Source organism: Panthera onca, chromosome E2 (assembly GCF_046562875.1).
Source record: "Panthera onca isolate mPanOnc1 chromosome E2, mPanOnc1 haplotype 2, whole genome shotgun sequence".
NCBI classification, from domain to species: domain Eukaryota; kingdom Metazoa; phylum Chordata; class Mammalia; order Carnivora; family Felidae; genus Panthera; species Panthera onca.
The window spans coordinates 44,493,068-44,514,319 of NC_138353.1; the positions used below are offsets into that span (position 1 = coordinate 44,493,068).

Here is a 21,252-nt window from a genome sequence, read left to right on the forward strand (position 1 = left end):
AGCCAAGGCTAGGAAGTGGACTTCAAAAGTGACAGGAGAGGGCTCAACCTGGTAAATTGGGCTGGTTCTCCTCCCTGCCTCTCCCTCTGCATTGCCTCATGGGTGGTCTCTCACCTCTGCCCCTCTCTCTGTGTATGCTCCATTCTCCTGCTTCCCTCCCTTCCTAGGATTTTACTTGGTGCAAGCTTACACTCTGACAACACAAGACCCTCCTGCTCCAGGGCCGGCCATCATCGTCTGCTCTCTGAGCCTTTTAGGGCAGCATATGGAGGAAGCAGAGGCTGATTGGCTCAGCTTAGCCTGTGGATGGGTACGCCTGGGTCAGGTGATCACTTAGAACCAATCAGCTATGGTCAGAAGGCAAATCATGTGATTTAAACATGACTGCCTAAGCCTACCAAGAACTGCAGATAAGGGACATTCCAAGAAGGGATATGGACTGGAGGGCAGTAATAGACAAGCCTAATTCCTGCTGGTTAACAGTGCAGGGAGCAAATCAATTCAGCGGGTGGGGGTGGTAAAGGGGGAAGACTATCAGACATAAACAGTATCTGATTGAAAGGTTTGAATTAGGGGCACCTGGGTGGCTCCGTTGGTTAAGCTTCTGACTTCAGCTCAGGCCATGATATCACAATTCAGGGGTTTGAGCCCCACCTCAGGCTCCATGCTGACAATGCAGAGTCTGCTTGGGATTGGGATTTTTCTCTTTCTCTCCCCCCCCGCCCCTCCCCCACATTCTCTCTCTTTCTCTCTCTCTCAAAATAAATAAATGAACTTTAAAAAATAAGTAAACAAATAAAGGTCTGATTTAGTCTTAGGAGAAAAAAACAATTCCCAGCTGTGGATGAAAGCAGTATTTTAGAGCAGTTAGACTGACTGTGGCCCATAGGTCAGAAACTGAAGGGACCCAGACCATCAAGAAAACTTTTGCCTGATCTAGAATGGAGCAGTTTAGAGATAAGGATTTTAAAAATAAAAGTAGCCTAAATTGTTATAGGGCAGAGTCAGCTTCTCATTTATTGCTATAACCCTGTCCTCATAGTCAGGCTCAGAGAAGAAATTCACTACACAGTTGTCAGAATGAATCAAATTTCCCTAAAACCCAGACAAACAACTGAACATATTGCTATTTGTATTCTGTTAGGGACAGAGCCAGGACCAGGAACACAGAACAAAACAAAGCAAAATTCAAAATATGATTTTTCTGATTCCTGATGCAGGGCTCGGGTCACTGACTGCAGACTTGGTGAGAAGCAAAAATGCGGCAGAAGGAGTCTGGGCCAGGCTGCCTGGCAGAGGGCTAGATGGACAGATAGTGCCGTGCCCAGTGGCCCAGAGGCAGATCAAAGCCAGCTTCCCCAGCACGGGCAGCAAGCATGGCAGGAATCTGGGGGACCTCTCACCCAGTCCTTCACCCATGCTCACAGATGGAAAGCCACGCCATTAGTGGCCACACCTTTGAGCACTGCCGCCACACAGGCAGCTGTGACGGATCTTTCATAGTGGAGTGTGTGGCTCTCTCCAGACAGGCAGCTTTGATGCCAGTGAGCATGGCATTCCTGGCCGGACCACCTGGCCTCCCAGCCCAGGTCTGCCTCTTGGGCAAGCTGCCTAACTCCTTAACTACTTCGTGTCTCAGTTTCCTCCTTTGTAAAACAGGGATAATAAACCTCCTTAGAGGGTCGATGAGAAGATTCAATGAGATGATATCTGCAAAGCAATTAAAACAGTGCCTGGCACATTTTAAGCCATCATGATTACTATAATTGGTACAAAAACAAAAAACAAAAAAAAAAAACCAGACTGCAGAGAAGAGCTTCCCAGACTGGAGGGTTCTGGAGCTCCTTTAAAACCTGCATAACCCACCAGTTAGTGGCTATTATTTGGGTCTAACACCCATCCCTTCTTTCTTCCAGGAACAGATCTAATTGGTCTAGGAGCTAAGCCAGGCCAATCATAATTCTTCCCTAGGATTTTTTTTCTTTTCTTTTTAATGTTTTATTTTATTTTTTGAGAGACAGAGAGCGTGAGCAGGGAAGGGGCAGACACACACACACACACACACACACACACACACACACACAGAATCCAAAACAGGCTCCAGGCTCTGAGCTATCAGCACAGAGTCCCATGCGGGGCTCAAACCCATGGATGCGAGATCATGACCTGAGCTGATGCTCAACCGACGGAGCCACCCAGGCGCACCCCCCCTAGGATTTTTCTAACTGGATCTTCCAACTGGTGGGAAGAGAATATCACCACTACTCACCACCCGTCCTTTTCCCCTCTTTGGGGATTCAAATAGTAAAAATATGAGCCCAGAGTTGCCTTTGCTCCTTTCTCCCTTCCATGTGCAGAAGCAGGCCTGAGACAATACAGTTTGTGAGGAGAAGCTGGAACAGTCTCTGAACCCAATGGACCCTGGATCCAGACACCCACTCCTACTGGTCTGCGTTAGATTACAGAACCCTTTAAATCAGTCAATCTTGGGGCGCCTGGGTGGCTCAGTCAGTTAAGCGTCTGCCTTCAGCTCAGGTCCTGTGAGTCCAAGCCCATGTCAGGTTCTGTGCTGACAGCTCAGAGCCCGGAGCCTGCTTCAGATTCTGTGTCTCCCTCTCTCTCTCTCTCTGCCCCTCCCCCACCTCAAAATAAATAAATATTAAAAAAAGAAAAAAGGACGAGAGTGAGTGATGGGGACTGTGGCAAAGTGGTGGGCGCTTGGCCCTTCCAAGGGAAGCTGCTACCTGCAGCCCCGGCCCGTTGCTTCCGTGTGCATATGTGGGCACGGAGTTGACAGGTCCTATGGTTTTTAATAGATTTCAGACATTTGGAATGTTCACTGTGAAATTCTAAACGTTGAACATTGTGAGTTTTTGATTAAAAAAAAAAAAATGGGTATGTAGGTAGGGTGACTGACTATCCCGGTTTGCCTAGGACTAAAGAGTTTTCTGGGATGTGGAACTAAGATTGCAAACCAGGACAAGCTGGTCACCCTACCTGTGGGCCAAAAGGAGCACACGTGATACTTGTGGCCCACACACTCTCGTTTCAGCCAGAAACAATCCGTGAGGTAGCTAAGCAAGGAACATATGTCCTCCAGTCCCCATCCTCAAAACCCCAGGAGGAAGATGCACTGTTACTCCCAGTGAACAGAGACTCACATCCCCTACAACGAGTGTGAGGCAGAGAATTCTTCCAGGAGCCGGTGAAACATTCCCTTGGTTCCCCTTGTGGGCCTGGCCCTAGGTGATCCGTAAGATTCAGGCCTCTCCCTGCCACTTCCAGCAGCCTCTCCACGGCTGTAAAGTCTCATCTCTGCTCAGAGAGGGCGGGGCCTTCTAGGCAGCCAGGAGATTAAGGGGGTTTTCCCTTAATCCCTCCTCTTTAGGCTGAAAGGCTACGTTTATGATTACATTCCATACAGTGAACTTGGAGCTGGTCCACTTTTATGAATGTGAAAACCAAAGGCGCAGAGTAGGGAGGCGACTTGCTTGAAGCCCACAGCTCGCTGACTGAGCTCTGGGGTCTTCCTTGCTGGCTTGGTGCCTGTCTCTCTGTTAGGGAAAGGGAAGGGGACTGACATTCGCTCACTGCCTCCTCCATCCTGGGACCCTCCTAATGCCCAACAAAATGCCAAGGGAAGGCCTGGAGTCCCGGGCCCGTGCCCGTTCCAGGCCACCACCCTGCCAATCCAGGCGTGCCAGGAGGGCGTTTGGAATTGCCAGGTTGTCATTGCACAAAGGGAGGGGTGTGCAGCTCCGAATAGAGTGAAATAATAAGGGTCACAAATAGGCTCCCTCTGCCGACGTTCACCAGGTGTCGGTGGCTCTGTGGGTGGGTTACGGGGAGAGACAGGTCCACCCCCTCACAAAATCGTTCTCTGATGAGATGATGCATGTTAAGTGAACTATAAACTTTTAAGAGCACATTCCAGACCCACTCATAAACATTAGGAATCATTCCCTTTGGGAAAGCTAATATTCTTGAGGCAACAGAGTGTACTACCAGCCCAGAGGGGGCCCCGCTGGGATTTCCTTTCAACCAGAAGACTGAATTCTTCTAAGGGAGCCAAAATTAGAGAGAAAGTGAGGTTTGTATTTTATTCGCAGCTTTAGCCCTTACGCCTGGATATCTCTGACCCCTTTTAACCGGGTGGCGGAAAGCCAGTGTTACATCAAAGTTACAAGCAGAAGGCAGTTGTTGTTGTTGGATCTGAGTTCAAATCCTGTCTCTGCCACTTACCTGATGGGTGATGCAGGAGACACCCTACTAAAACACTCTGGCCCTCAGATTTCCCCTCTGAGAACGAGCTGGCAAGGCCAGATCACAGCACGATTGTAAGGATGGAAAATGAGATGATACACACTGTCCATGTGACCCTGTAATCCCACTCCGACATACTGGTCGATGAGAAATGTATATTCACACAAAAACCTGTGTATGAATGTCTATAGAAGTTCCACTCATAAAAAAAAAAAAAAAAAAAAAAAAAAAGAAGTTCCACTCATAATTGCCCCAAACTGCAGACCTAAATGTCCTCCAGCTGATGAATGGATAAACAAACTGTGATACATCCATACAATGGAATAGGAGTCTGGTAAGTGAAAAAGGTCAGATGCAAAAAATTACATATTGCCTGATCCATCTACGTGACATTCTGGGAAAAGCAAAACTATAGGGACAGAGAACATATCAGTCGTTGCTAGGGGCTGGGGCTGGTGGCGCCGATAGGGTTGCTAGGGGCTGGAGATGGGGGTAGAGGACGGCTAGAGATGGGCATGAGAGAATTTGGGGGGAGGGATAGAACTGTTCTGTATCTTGGGGCGCTTGGGTGGCTCAGTTGATTGAGCATCCGACTTCGGCTCAGGTCATGATCTCGCAGTTCATGAGGTCGAGCCCCGCGTTGGGCTTTCTGCTCTCAGCATGGAGCCCGCTTTGGATCTTCTGTCCCTCTCTTCTCTCTGTCCCTCCCCTGCTTGCTCTCCCTCTCTCTCTCTCAAATATATGCAAAACATTAAAAACATTTTTTTAAAAAAGAACTGTTCTGTATCTTGACTTTGGTAGTAGCTATACAACTGTATGCATTTGTCAGAAATCACAGAGCTGTCCACTGAAAAGAGTGAATTTTACTGTGTATAAGTTATGTCTCATGAAACCTGACTTCTGAAAAAACGTGAAAACAAAGGAAAAGGGCCCAGGTCATCAGTTCCCCCCCAGAAGAATACCTATGGACTCCTTTTCACTGAAGTGTTAATAACAGTGTGTTCTTCTCTCCAGTATTTTCACTCTTGTGAAAAGAGCCTGTAACTTTTGTAGAAAAAGAAGGGTGACAGAGTATGCCCGTGTGTGTGTGTCTGTCTGTATGTGTCTATTTGTGTTTATTTATATATGTATAAAGAAACTCTGAAAAGATACACAAGAAACTAATAACAGCAGTAACTATGGGGGTGCGGTAGGAACTGGGCAGATGGGGACCCCGTAGGAGGAAGACTTTCAAAAATAACTTCTGTGTGTGTGTGTGTGTGTAGTACATTCACGTGGTTCGAAAATTATATAATTGTTATTATATAATAATATTATATATAATGTTTATTATAAGCATTATATAATTTTGGAACCACGTGAATGTGTTACACATAAAAACATGAAATTCTTCTTAAAAATCAAAAGGTTTCCGAGACAGAGAAATGCTTACTGCCGAGGCATGACTCTCCCCTGGTGGAATCTGTGAGGGGGTGGCATTCTGTGGCAGGCACATCACGTGAGCACAGCTTACTCGGCCTTGCCCCACCTACCCTGCTAATAAACCCAAGGCAAGGCTTGGCTCCTGGAGGAGGTGGGCTCCCGTTCTCAGGAAAGAGCAGAATTGTGAACGAACACCCTCCTTTTCCTCCGCATGTCTCCCCTGTGTGCCTCCCGCTGGCAGAAATTCTTTTAGTCTTTCACCATCGAAGCAGGATTTCACCCACAATTGCTCCCTGCAGGTGTCATTACAGGCTGAAAGTCATACTTTGGCGTAGACGTCTGATATCAGACTCAGACTCTCTCCCAGACTCGTATTTTGGAAGAGAGCAAGCAGCCCACTTATATTTTGGGTGTGCAGCCCGTTTCAGGGCCCCGGGCACCTGACATAGAGGGCGGTGGAGAGACCCCAGTTAAATACTTCTCAGTCTCATCTGGGCGGGCTCTAGAAAACACAGAGTGCCGGGGGGGCCTGCCGCATCCCAGAGCACGTGCTCTGGAGTCAAGCTTGAGTTTGAATCTCACGTTACCCTCTTCCCAGCTACGACCCTCGGCCAAGTATTTAACCTCTCTGTGCCTCAGTTTCCTCATTTGCGAAACGAGAATCCTAATGACACCTGTGTTGAGTGCGTCGCCACACAGGTGAACGGAGATTATGTGGTGACAGGCAGCACCGTGAAAGACGCACCTTAGGTACTTAGCACCCGGGAGCCCTTCTCAGCCAGGTCCGCCAGGGCCAACTCAAGGCCACGCATATGGTTCGGGGGGGAAAGGGTGACAGACCCAGGAGCAGCGATGTGGAACAATACCGAGAACGAAAGCAGGGTGGTGGGGCTGACTCACTGGATGACTCATTTCCTTGCCCAAGGATGTTCTGAGCATCCACTGAGCTGCTCCTCGTAGTCCTCACACCCTCTGTTCCCTTTTTGTGGGGAAGGCCCAGAGAAGGTCGCCCTGTACCCACGGGGAATGGGGAGCTGGATGCCAGACCTTCCCCTTCCACCCGGGACTGAAAGAGAGGTCAGCCGGCTAGAAAAATCCTTTTTCGCCCTACAAAATACCAGTCCCTGAGGTTGCATTTTGAGAAAGGACAGTTTTTGCTCTGGAACACAGGAGAGAATCTAGACTCATTTTGCCCTTTTCGAGATTATCACAGAGGTTTCTGCACCCCATAGAACGTTAGGGAAACACACAAAAGTGTAAAGTAACTGAAAGAGCCACCCATCATCCTGTCATTTAGATTGAGCCATAGGGATGAGTTTGGTATTTTTCCATTCTATTTTTTTCTGTCTTTTTTTCATAATACGGTCAAGCTTATATTGTTTATTTCAGCACTACTCAGAAGAAATAGTTGAATCACAAATGTGAGCCACGCATGTAATTTTAAATGTTTTGGTAGCCTCGTTAAAGAGAAATGAACACAAAAAGGTAAAATTGCTTTTAACATTATATTTCACACAAGAATCATTTCCTCATATCCTCACTATTAAAATTACTAGTGAGACACTTTACAGTCGCTTGAAGTCTTTGAGATCTTTCTTTTTCTCCACTACACCATATCTCAATTCAGCCCGGCCACATGGAGCTCGTAGACAGCGCCGCTCCATACGATTTCTACCTTGCCTTTGTTTTTGCTGAAATTGTATCCTAGGTATTTCCTCACATCCTAAAATATCTTTCTTTTTTCATAAAATATCTTTTGGCAAAAATAACCTCTAAGAGTTTAAATACCACGTATTTACTATCTACTCCCAAAGGTAATATATTTATTTCTGTTCTGTTTTGTTCTGTCTCCTCACTCAGGGACAATTTGTGTTAGCCATCTGACAGAATCACTTTTAGACTATTTTCTCGGCAAATATTCAGATCGAGCAAAAACTGGATGCATACAATATGTTCTGTTTTGTTTTATTTATTTATTATTAAAAAATATGTTCTGTTTTATAACCACTCTTTTCAGTTAATGATGCCTTGTGAAAACACCAACAGTAATAATGACAGGGTCACCTTTGAGCCTCTGCAGCGAGCCAGGCATGTTCAAACACCTGCTCTCATCTCTGCAGTGGGGGGTGGGAGGGGCGGGGAAGTGGGGAGGGGTGGGCAAGCGTTTCCAACCCCAGTTCTCAAAAGTGGAATTGGGGGCTCAGAAAAGTAAAGTGATTTTCGTTATTGCCAAGTTGGGATTTAACCCAGATCCTCTGATTTCATCTCCAAGAGCCTTTCATTTCACCATATGGACTCCTTCTGGAGGAAGGCAGGCAGGGGACCCAAGACATGCCAAAGAAGCAATTTACAAATTAACTTCTGGAGTAGGATTCTCACTAAATTGAGACTGTCTCTACCCATAGTTTTGCCTAATAACCTCCAGAATCACCCAGGCAAATCCTCTTCCCCTTGCACACATATGCCTGCTGCCACCTTCCTGTGGGACATCCGTCCCCCTCCGGGTTTTCCTTCTCTGTAGCTTCTAAGAAAGGATCCTGGGAGTCTCTGTTAAGTCCATTTCTCATCCTCAGCACTACTGACATGAGGCGCTCTTCTGTGCCTTGTAGGTGGTTAGCAGCATCGCTGACCTCTGTCCACTAGATCCGAATGGCACTGCCACCACCACCGCTGCCAGTTGTGACCATCAAAAGTATCTGCAGACGTTGTCAAATGTCCTTGGGGGCTGGGGATGTGTGGATATTGCCCAATGGTTTGAGAGCCATTGCTCTACGTATTAACAGAGAGAAGAGTCTTTCCTAAACTAGTCATTTGATAGAACCCAGAGTACGGGTAAGGCAATGCCTTCCTATATGGCCTGCCATCCTCACGAAGACAGGAATCTTTTCCCTCCACCAGTGGGTTTCTAGTATCTGCACCTAATAAGCACTCAACAAATGTGTGCACGGTGAAGGAGGCTGGTGATATTTTGTCGTGTTGTACCTACTATTAGGCTTTTCAGGACTGAGCCAAATGCACCTGATACATGGCCCAGATGATAGTGCCCTTTCCAAATCCTTTCCTCCTTTCTGCTTCTGGTATTCAATCTGTTATTTTTTTTATGCGAGGGAGAGTGATGTGCAATCTTAGCATTTACATTCCTGACTGTCATATTACACTTGGATTATGCACATATGTCTGATGCTAGATTGACAAATATTTCCACGAGGCAAAGGAAACACTTTTTAACATTAACTGTTTCTCTAGTTTGGAGCATTTAGATTGTTTCCAAATTTTCTCATTATAAATAACCCTGTAGTGAACATCTTTGGGCCTATATCTCAGCTTTACAATTTTTTTAAATAAAAAATCAATACCCTAAGTATGAAATCCAAAAGAGCAAATCCCTTCCTATTCAGCATCTAGACTCCTTTTGTTAAGTTTTACATCTGGAAACTCCTCTATTTCAGAAAACAAATATCCAACATTAACTGAACTAATAAAATTCCCTTGAATTCAGCTCAGGTTGGCCTCCATCTTTGTGAGTATAACTGGAGTAGCGTTTTTGTAGACAAACTTGTTGTCTGTCACTTTAACTCTTTGAGCCTTAATTTCCTCATCCACTAAATGGGAGTGATAACAGTATAAGCTTCAGAGAGTTTTTCATGGATTAAGTGAGATAATGCACACAAAGATATCGGCACCTAGAAAAAACAATAAAAAAGGTAAAGTATTGTAAACTGTTCATGGTAGAGTCTAGCTGGTAGGTATATGAGCGTTCCCTGTGAAATCCTTTCACCTTGTGTTGAAAAGTTTTTATACTAAAATGTTAGGAAAAGACAATTTCACAAATAAATATAATGTTAGTTGACATCACAGCTATTTACTAAAGAGAGCATGGGGCAGATCTCAGAGAACATCAGGTCCAATGTAAACACATTAAACCAAGCTTGAAATGTGGAATCTGTTCCTCGGGTACTACGTCAAATGTATTTAGATCTTCCCTGAGTACAGAAAAGTATGACCAGAATTTGAGTGAGTGCTGGAAAGGACTGTTGGTTTTTATTTTACCATCTGGTCTCAGAATATAAACCACAGTGTGGGGATAGCATATGCTGTAGAAGTGGTATTTTTTTTTTTTTTTTTGAGTTTAAGAGATTAAAATATATATAGTTTGTTTGCAAAGTCACTCTGAAACATTTTTAAAAACATCTGTTTCAGAGTCAAACACTTCTGGATTAGAATCTTTTGTCAGCTGCTTAGTAGTTGTGTGACATTTAGGTTAGTCACCTCTCTGTGGGCCTCAGTGTCTTCACCTGTGAAACAGGGATGATGCTGGAACCTCCCTCACAGAGAGGTGTGAGGATTAAGTGAGCATGTGAAAGTGCTAACGTGGGGCTCGCGCAGAGTGAGGCTAATACCCAGTGAGGTTTCCTTCTTTCTAAGGGGCAACCCTCTTTGTTTCGTCAGTGAATTATTCAGAATGCAGCTTTGCTGGGGTGCTTGGGTGGCTCAGTCGGTTAAGTGTCCGACTTCAGCTCAGGTCATGATCTCGTGGTTTGTGAGTTCCAGCCCCGCGTCAGGCTCTGTGCTGACAGCTTGGAGCCTGTTTTGGATTCTGTGTCTCCCTCTCTCTCTCTGCCCCTCCCCTGCTTGCACTCTGCCTCTCTCAAAAATAAATAAACATTTAAAAAAATGCAAAATGCAGCTTTGCTAATATAACCAAAGGTGATTTTTCTGTTGGGAAGGTCACACGGGGCCAGAATCCTGAACTGCTCACAGACTAATGTTGAAAAACTCAGCATATTGTTGTTCCAATTTCCTCCTATTCAGAGCCCCTGCACGTGGTGACTGGCTTTATGATTCACTGAGATCCCTCCCAGAAATTTCACTTTGACCTTAAATGTGTGAAAATTCCATTCCTGGCAAGTGAAGCACATTGCTTTGGGGATGAGAGCTGAACTTACTTTGTGTTTTGAATCCTCTGCTATTGGTTAACGTCAGAGGACCCAAATATGTGCCATCATCATCTGCAGGCGACAAGCTTGCTATAACATATTATGAAGTGTCGTGCCCGTGTGTTTCCTTATATTTCAGAATACACCCCTCTTCTGTCCTTCACCACGGGCAATGCAAAACACATCCCAAATCACACTCGCCATATTCTCCGACGATCATGGCCGTGACCAGCATCACCATCCTGTCGGCATAGGAGAGAGGGAGAGAAGAGAGGTGGTGCTGGTCCATGTGGAGCCTTAGTGCCAAGTAAAGGGGTCCCCACCCTCCAAGCAGATACAGCCCTTGCCGGAGTGAGTGACAAGAGTCACAAGAGTAGGAAACACGAGAGTAGGCCCTGACTCACCTCCTGAGCTGAAAGCTCTCGTGCAGGGCACAGCCTTGTGGATTCTGGGAACGGCACGGAGTTCGGAGTTAGGTAGAGTCAGCTTTAAATCTAGTCCCAGACATCTACCAGTGACCCTGAGCCAATTATTTACCTGCCCTGAGCCTCCTTTTCTCATTTGATTATAATGCCAATTTCCTACGATTATTTGAAAGGTTAAATGCAATAGAATATTTAAAAACTATTTGTGTGTTTGGATAAACATAAAAGAAAATGCCTGGAAAGGCACACTGAGCTATGAAACGTGGTTAGAATTTAGGGGAAGAATTACAAGTCTCCTTTTTTGTTGTTGTTTCTTTAAACACTTCTGTTTTGTTTGAACTTGTTTATTATTTTATTACATTTATCTTTACTTTTTTATTTTAAAATCATTTATTTATTTATTTATTTTTTGATGTTTATTCATTTTTGAGAGACAGACACAGTGTGAGGGGGGGAGGGGCAGAGAGAGAGGAGACACAACATCTGAAGTAGGCTCCAGGCTTCGAGCTATCCACACAGAACGTGACACGGGGCTCAAACCCCAGGACCCCAAGATCATGACCCCAGCCGAAGTCAGATGCTTAACTGACTAAGCCACCCAGGTGCCCCAATTTCATTATTATTTTTTAAAGATTTTATTTTTAAGTAATCTTTACACCCAGTACAGGGCTTGAACTTACAACCCCAAGATCAAGAGTTACATGCTCCACTGACTGAGCCAGCCAGGTGCCCCTACTTTTTTTTTTTAAGATAATTTTATTTTATTTTTTTAATTAATTTTTTTAAGTAAGCTCTACACTCAATGTGGGGCTTGAACTCGTGACACCAAGATCAAGAGTTGCATGCTCTACCGACTGAGCCAGCCAGGTGCTCCTGTTAAATACTTTTTTACTTTATAAATAATAGTATTATTTGGGAATTATTTAAGATTTACAGAAGACATACAAAAATAGTACAGAGAGTACTTATACTCCCAGTTTCCCCTCTTGTTAACATTTTGCATAACCATGGAACATTTGTCAGAACTAAGAAACCTGTATTGGTACATTACATTACTGCCATTAAACTTTGGACTTTCTTCAGACTTCATTTATCTTTCCATTAACATCCTTTTTCCGTTCTGGGATCCTGTACCCACTTTGCATTTAGTTATATCACTTTTAAACTTACATATATTTATATAATAAATACATATATTCTCCTATATTTGAAAATAACAAAAGACTATACATATTATGTATTTTATACTTTATATATTGTAATATTATGTTATATTGTATTGTATTGTATTGTATTGTATTGTATTGTATTGTATTATATATTCTTTCGTTGTTCCTGAATATAAGGGAGAGAGGAGATTAAGAGATTTGGGAATGACTGCCATAAATATCTGTGCAGCTTTGAGCCAGATGCTTCCCCCCTCTGGGCCTTAGTTTCCTCATCTATAAAATAAATGGGGAGGGTAAGTGATTACTAAGCTCCCTCTCTCACAGTACAGGCCCACTGTTTTCTAGATGAGAAAAAAAATGAAGAAGTTAAAGTAAACACAACTCTCAAAATATTAAAATAGATGTCTTAGCTCCAAGGAGTCCCTTTTGGCCTCATTAAGGAAAGGAACGGTTAAAGACCTGATTACATCTTCCAACGGGGATCCCAACTACCATGGCCACTGGGGAGGGAGGTATTTGGTGATCTAACAAGTATCTTCCGTTTCTCTCTACTAGGATTATTTTTAGTGTAATGGAGTAGAACAGGGGGAGGTTTTGTCCAAATTGTTGGACAAATCAGAAATATAAATCCTGATTCTCATTTTGCTTTATTACTTACGACTTTCTGATCTCTGATGAAGAAGACAGGACCTGCAACTGGTCTCCATTTTTTTTACCAGCTGGTTTAGTCTTAAGTTCATGGCAACCTGCCCAAGCTTGCCAGTTGAGTGAGCTTTAGACAGTAGGCGCTGACGTGGATAATTATGCATCAAAACCCAGCTTACCTTACCTCTCCTAGAGAAACCTGACATCTCTGCCCTTGAACATCTTACTTCCTTTGCCCCTGGCAATTGGCATGGATTTATTCATTCAGAACTGTGTCCATGGCAGGCAAGTTCTGTCCATGTTTGGCTAACAGAGCAGGCAATGTTGTCACATCCTTAGGGAAACATCCTTATCTACCCCTTAAAGATTAGGTCAGGCTCCTGGTAAATACTTTCTTTTCTTTTCTTTATTTTTCCTCTCTTTTTATTTTTTATCTTATTTTTTTAATTTACATCCAAGTTACTTAGCATATAGTGCAACAATGATTTCAGGGGTAGATTCCTTAATGCCCCTTATCCATTCACCCCATCCTCCCTCACACAACCCCTCCAGCAACCCTCTGTTTGTTCTCCATATTTATGAGTCTCTTCTGTTTTGTCTCCCTCCCTGTTTTTATATTATTTTTGCTTCCCTTCCCTTATGTCCATCTGTTCTATGTCTTAAAGTCCTCATTTGAGTGAAGTCATATGATTTTTGTCTTTCTCTGACTAATTTCACTTAGCATACCCTCCAGTCCTATCCACATAGTTGCAAATGGCAAGATTTGATTCTTTTGGATTGCTGAGTAATACTCCACTGTATATATGTACCACATCTTCTTTATTCATTCATCCATCAGTGGACATTTGGGCTCTTTCCATACTTTGGCTATTGTCGATAGTGCTGCTATAAACACTGGAGTGCAGGTGTCCCTTTGAAACAGCACACCTGTATCCCTTGGATAAATACCTAGTAGTGCAATTCCTGGGTCGTAGGGCCCTGGAAAATACTTTCAAAGCGTCCTGCATGTCCCCAGCACAGCAGTCAGCACATTTATTATCATTTACCTAACTTGTTATGATTTGATTAATGTCTCTCTTTCCCTGTGGTTCTCATGGTGGCAATGTTGTCCCCCAGGGGACATTTGGCAATATCTGAAGACATTTTTGGTTACCAAAATAGAGGGTGGATTCTGCTGGTATTTAGTAAGTAGAGGCCAGGGAGGCTATTAAACATCCTATGGTATGCAGAACAGCTCCCACAACGAAGAATTACCCATCAAAATGTCCACAGTGTTGAGAAGCCTGCTGTGGATTATGAATTCCATGAGGACCGGTACTTTGTTTGGTTCACCACTGACCCTAGGCCTCACACAGGGTTGGCCAGAGAAAAGGTATTCAGCGAATAGTTGATGACTGACACTTGTCTAGTCTGTCCTCTGGGACTGGGGTGGCATCCAATTGAATTTTGTTTCCCAAGGGCTGAACCCAAGGCTTAATATGTAGTAATTACATTATTATGAATGAATGAATGAATGAATCCATCCATCCATCCATCCATCTATCTATCCATCCATTCACCCATTCCCAAATGACCCAAATGAACCCTCATGCCAAGAACACTCAAGTAGCGGTCTTCTGACATCTGTTTTGGTTTTACTACTACCTAGCTACGTGATCTTATGAATTTGGCATATATTTGTTTCAGACAAGCATTGTCCAGTAGAACTTATGCAATTATGGAAATTGTACATATCTATGCAGTCCAATACAGTAGCTCCTAGCCAAATGTGGCTACTGAACCCTTGCAATGTGGCTAGTGCTATTTTACTTACTTTAAATTTCAATAGCCACAAGGTACCTAGCAGCTACTGTATTGGACAGCATAATTCTACACGTTCTATAAGATTTTTGTATTCAGTATCATATCACGTATCATTCATTTTATACCCACCTGAAAATAGTATTGCTAGATGGGTTTTTATATAAATATATTTTTCACAGGTTTCTGCAACTTGTCACTCTGTTTTTTCACCTCTGTCCACTTAGATCTAGCTCATTCCTTTTATCTACTGCATAGTGCTTTTTGGTATGACTATTTTATGTTTTATTAGCCATTTTCCTACTAATTTTTTTTCTGTTACAAACAATGCTGCAACAAACATCTTTGAATGTCTCCTCAGGCCTCTCCTTGGTAGCTCTCCGCAGTGGAATTGCTGGGTCATAGTATATGCATAAGTATAATTTTATTACTTCCTGCCAAAATTATGCCCCAATTTTTCACCTGTAAAATAAGAGGGATTCAGTGATTTCTAAGATTTTTCTCCCCCAGTTCTGAAACCCAATCATTCTGAGCCAATAGAGGTGAGAAGCAGACTTGAAACTTTTGGCAGTGATCTAGTATATACTGTGCTCAGTCAGATGCAGCGGAAACAGATAATATCCAGGGTCATATGTTCCCAGTTGTTCCCTCTCTGGGTCCCTGGGAAGAGAAAACTCCATAAAACACCAGATCAAATGTTCTTTTAATCCTCTAAGTAATGGAGTGGATAAAGGTTTCTGACAGTGGAAAACTCCGATTATTCAATTACATTAATATAAATCTGTCACTAGATTTGGAAGCTCAAGTTTGCTTGCTCAGATAGCTACTAAAGTAAAAAGGTTTCCATGCTATGCACAGTTTTTCTAACTTCCCCCACGTGGTTGTGATTTAGAGTCATTTTACCCACTCACACCTGCTGTTACCCAACTTAATATCAGTGCAATGAATGATAAAACATTGTAAGAGGAACTCAATCTAATCTTAGCAAATACCTCATTTCTACCAATTTTGAATGTGTCCATTGTCTCTGAGCAGTAACCACAATTCAGGATATCAGAATACACACACACACACACACACACACACACACACACACAGGCACATATAAATTCTGTTCCTTCGAAATTAAAGAAACAATACCACTGACATCTTGTCCATGACTCATGTCTGCATGATTCCAAGCTCATGAGAGGGATTTAAACCACTTATCTGAGTGGGGGATATTTTTCGGATAATATGGGCTTTTCCATCACCTATTAAGTTACAAATACTATTAATATACTAGGGCATATAGTAATAAGAATATATATAAAAATGCATAAGGTAGATAGTGTTGACTCTAAACTGACACTGACTACTCCCAATATTAGGATGAAGTTTGCTAAAAACAAAACTTTAGAAAAAAAATGATTTGGTGGTTTCCCTCCCATTATAGATTTGCTTATTACAAAAACTTTGGAAATTATAGAAAAGCAGAAGGAAGAATAAAAAGATGATCTTTATTCCTTTTTCTTCCCATTTTTCTTTAGAAATTCTTTTATAGCTTGAGAAGTTTTTAAAATACAGAAAAGTACAAAGAATAACAACAACAACTCACCCATATTCTCACCATAACTCAGTATAACTGTTTTTTAGGGCGCCTGAGTGGCACAGTCAGTTAAGCAACCAACTCTTGATTTCAACTCAGGTCATGATCTCAAGGTTCGTGAGTTTGAGCCCTGCATCAGGTTCTGCGCTGACAGCGTGGAGCCTGCTTCAGATTCTCTACCTTTCTCTCTGCCCTCCCCTCCACCTCTCAAAAATAAATAAACATTAAAAAAAATTAAAGGGGCGCTCTTGAGCTTGAGCCCCGCGTCGGGCTCTGAGCTGACAGCTTAGAGCCTGGAGCCTGCTTCAGATTCTGTCTCTCTCTCTCTCTCTCTGCCCCTTCTACTCTCCCCCTCTCTCTCAAAAATAAACAAACATTAAACAAATTTTAATATGAAATTTATTGTCACATTAGTTTCCATACAACACCCAGTACTCATCCCAACAGGTGCCCTCCTCAATGCCCATCACCCACTTTCCCCTCCCTCCCACCCCCATCAACCCTTAGTTTATCCTCAGTTTTTAAGAGTCTCTTATGGTTTGGCTCCCTCTCTCTCTTTTTTTCTTTTTTCCTTCCCCTCCCCCATGGTCTTCTGTTGAGTTTCTCAGGATCCACATAAGAGTGAAAACATACGGTATCTGTCTTTCTCTGTATGACCTATTTCACTTAGCACAACACTCTCCAGTTCCATCCACGTTGCTAATTTTTTAATTAAAAAAAATTAAAAAAAGAAATAACCATTTCTTCCGAATGTCCTTGGGAGTTCTGTATGACTAATGCCATAAACCAAGGCAAAGACCAGCATTAACAGGGAGGAGATACTTGCAACACATGTAAACAACAACAGATCTGTAACCAGAATATATGAAAGACTAACAAAAGATATAAACAACCCAAATGAAAAAAGTGGCCAAAGGAAATAAACAGAAGAGGAACTTGAATGGTCAATAAATATCTGAAAAGGTGTTCAAACTTGCTAATAATAGGAAAATGCAAATCCAAACAATGTTATACATATATATAGTAACAGTATAAACACCAACATGGGATGATATACTTCAACTTTAAGACGGTGGTTACTATGGGGAGGGAGAAAGGAAAAAAGGACAGGTAGTGAGACTTCAGTGTTATGTGTAATGTCTTAAGTTTTTCTAAAAAATATGAACAAATATAGGGAAATGTTGAATTTGTTATCTGGGTGATGGATATATGGCATCTGTTTCCTATATATTTGAAATATTTCCTATTTTGAGATGAAAAAAAACCTTCATTTTGGGCTGATTTATATGAATATAAAACTTTGCAAGGCATCACTTTATGAAATTACTTCCTTCAGTTTCAAGTACTATGTTTATTTCATTTATTGATTTTTGTGCTTTGATCAAGACTGCCTGGAATAGTTTGCATATTATAAACCTAAAAGCTGTTGGTCATTGCGGTTTAATTATCCTCTAGGGTCTAGAGTCTAGGCTTTTAGGCTTTGCTTAATAGATGTTGACTTCTTGCTTTTAAAAAAACCAAACTGGGCGTGGACTTAGATGAAGGTGACATTAATATCTTGGTGTATCAGTTAGAACTCAGTAAGTCTACAAGTGACAGAAAATCATCTCAAGCATACTTAACATAGAATGTTATTTTGTCATGTCACTGAAGCGTTCTTGGCTGCAAAGTAGCTGGTCAGGCTTCAGGTACCAGTGGATCCAGGTCTTCAATGATTCCAACTTACTAGTTTTTCAGTATCATAAATAATGTTGCAATAAACATGTCATTGCATGCTTATATACATGAGTGAGAGGTTCTCAAGTCTGGAAGTGGAATTGCCAGGCCAAGAGTATAGACATTTCCAACTTCACCAGATATTGCCAAATTTCTACCCAAAGTGAGAGGTTTTTATTTTGTCACTTTATACTTCCATAAGCACCAGCAGTGTATGAAACTTCTTGTTTCCTTTCCTTTTGTCCTTATTACACTTAGAATTTTTTTTAATAAAGTGTATCTATTTTTGAGAGACAGAGCATGAATGGGGGGAGGGGCAGCGAGAGAGGGAGACACAGAATCTGACGCAGGCTCCAGCCTCCGATCTGTCAGTATAGAGCCCGACAGGGGCTTGAACCTACGGACTACGAGGTCATGACCTGAGCCGAAGTTGGACGCTTTACCTACTGAGGCACCCAGGCACACCTACACTTAGAATTTTAAGATCTTAAAATTTTTCTATTCTTCAGCCAGGTGATCAAGATCATCAACAGTCATAAATTATCTTGATAGTATGTATCCTTGACATGATATGATAAAAATGGCACTTAAACTCTATGGTTTTCCTCCCCAAATCTCATTGCTCCAGTCTAGGTACAAGAAAAACATCAAATATAGTAGAGGGGTGCCATACAATGTACCTGTCCAGTAGTCCTCAAAACTGTCAGAGTCATCAAAACCAAGGACAGTCTCAGAAACTGTCACAGCCAAGAGGAGCCTAAGGAGCATATATGGTGACTAAATGTGAAGTAGTATCCTGAATGGAATCCTGGAATACAAAAAGGACATTAGGTAAACTGAGGAAATCTGGATAAACTGTGGGCTTTAATGATGATGTGTCAGTATTCATACATTAATTGTAACAAATGTACCACATTAAGATAAGGTGTTAATATTCACCGAACCTGGGCAGGAGGTATATGGAAACTCTGTATTATTTTCTCCAATTTTCTGTAAATGTGAAACTGTTCCAAAACACAAGGTCTATTAAATTTTGTTCTACTCATAAAGGTACCTCCTTGTTTTAATTTTCATTACTCCAGTTACTGGTGAGGTTGAGCACTTTCTCATGTTTATTAACCATCCAGAATTCTCTTTGATGAATTTCTGTTGTTTTTAATATTTATTTATTTTTGAGAGAAAGAGAGGGAAAGACAGAGCATGAGCAGGGGAGGGGCAGAGAAAGAGGGAGACACAGAATCTGAACAGGCTCCAGCTTCTGAGCTGTCAGAGCCCGACACGGGGCTCGAACCCACCAACTGTGAGATCATGACCTGAACTGAAGTTGGACGTTTAACCAACTGAGCCACCCAGGCGCCCCTCTTTGATGAACTTCTTGTTCACCTTTGCCTACTTTAAAAATTGGGTTTTTTTTGGGGGGGATGCCTGGTTGGCTCAGTTGGTCAAGCGACCGACTTCGGCTCAGGTCATGATCTCTCGGTTTGTGAGTTCGAGCCCCGTGTCGGGCTCTGTGCTGACAGCTAAGAGCCTGGAGCCTGCTTCGGATTCTGTGTCTCCCTCTCTGTCCCCTCTCTCTCTCTGCCCCTCCCCCACTCATGCTCAGTCTCCCTCTCTCTCTCTCAAAAATAAACAAACATTAAAAAAACATTAAAAATTTAATCCAGTCTGATTTATTTTGATCTGGTATAAGGTAAGGAACTCATTTATTTTACTTTTTTGTGTAAGTACCTAATTGTTCTGGCACTATTTATTATGTTTTTCAATTTTTCCCACTGATTTCTAATGCAGTTTCTGTTTTATGCCATATGTCTTTAAGCTGTTTGTGGGTTATATCTGCTCCTTTAATCTATTTGTCTATTTCTAAACAAAAGTTGAATTGTTTTTAAAAATAAGACTTTATGACACATTTTTCTTAACTGATCTGGTAGATCAGGTCAGGTCTCATAGGTCCTTCTTATTTTTTCCTTAAAATTATCTTGGCTGTTTTGGGACTATTTGTTCTTTCGTATGAAAGTTAGGATCAGTTTATAAAGACCAATAAAATGTTCTCTTGGAATTTTGATTGGTATAACAGTGAATTTATAGATTAACTGACATAGATTAATGAATGTAGAGACCAGTTATAGACTGATACTGAGTCCTTTGATCCACAAACATAGGATAGTTTCCATTTACTTAAGTGTCCTTTTCTATCCCTCACTAATGTTTTATAGATTTCTCCTTAATAGTCTTGCCCATCTTTTTTCTATTTATTCACGGATGTCTCATAGTTTTTGCTGCTCTTGTAATTGTATTTTTTATCATTAACAACACTGTTGATTTTTGGATGTGGTCTTTACCAGTGAGTTGCTGAACTATTTTAATGTTTTTCTTGGACTTCTTATGTACAACCATTTCAACTGCAAGTAACAAAGATTCTTCTCTCTTATTTTTCCAATTCTTAGTCCTCTTATTTTTTCTAACTGCATTGGCTGGGATCTCTAGGACAATGTTTCATAGCAGCATTGAGAGGAAAGTATCCTTGTCTTGTTTCTTACGGTAATGAAATGCTTCTATTTTTTTCACCTTTATGAGGTTTGCTGTAGATTTGCTGTTATTCTCTGGTAGACAACTGCCTCCCATGAACTGTTCTATTTTTCTTACAGTCACAGAACCTTAGATTTGTAGCTAATCATATAGCTACCCGAAATGCATACTACATTTCTCAGCATTCCTTGCATTTAGTAGATGTGGTTATCTTTAAACTTCAGCCAGTAAGACATAATTAGAGGTGGTCCATGTCTTAAAGGGAAGGGGAATGCTCTTCCCTTTCCTTTTACTATTCCTCTCTGTTGATGATATACATTCTAGATAGAAGCGGTAGAACAGCCATCTTGAAACACAACATGGAAAGATGACAGGAAATCACAGTAGAAGGAGCTTTGGGTTTTGGGGCTATTGGAGCTGCTGTGCTACCCAGGGAATGCCCATGTTGACTTGAGTAAGAAACAGGTTCTTGAGCCGCTATTTTTGTTTTTATTTCATCATTTGCATCTAACTTTATCTTAATGAAACCTTCATTAGGTTAAAGAAATTCCCTTTGACTCCTAGTTTGCTTAGATTTTCTTTTTTCTTTTTTCTTTTTTATTTTAAACATGACCGAGTAATGCACATGGCACAATACTTTGTGTTGATTGAGATGACCATAATTTTGTCTCCTTTACAAGGTTCTTTCCACCTCACCTATAACATTTATTTATCTTGTGGTTTGTTTCTAACCGGGACAGTAAGATTAATTTTATTCTTCT

At 41.9% G+C, this 21,252-nt stretch overlaps 1 long non-coding RNA gene across 1 annotated transcript in view; it reads left to right on the forward strand.

Annotated features, from left to right (window-relative positions):
* LOC132690210 (uncharacterized) overlaps positions 1-19,580 on the forward strand; it is a 58,420-nt gene extending 38,840 nt beyond the window's left edge. Inside the window, exon 4 of the long non-coding RNA XR_013552514.2 lies at positions 18,594-19,580. This is a non-coding gene — a long non-coding RNA (uncharacterized LOC132690210). The remainder of the gene's footprint in view (positions 1-18,593) is intronic.
* The last annotated feature ends 1,672 nt before the right edge of the window (positions 19,581-21,252 follow it).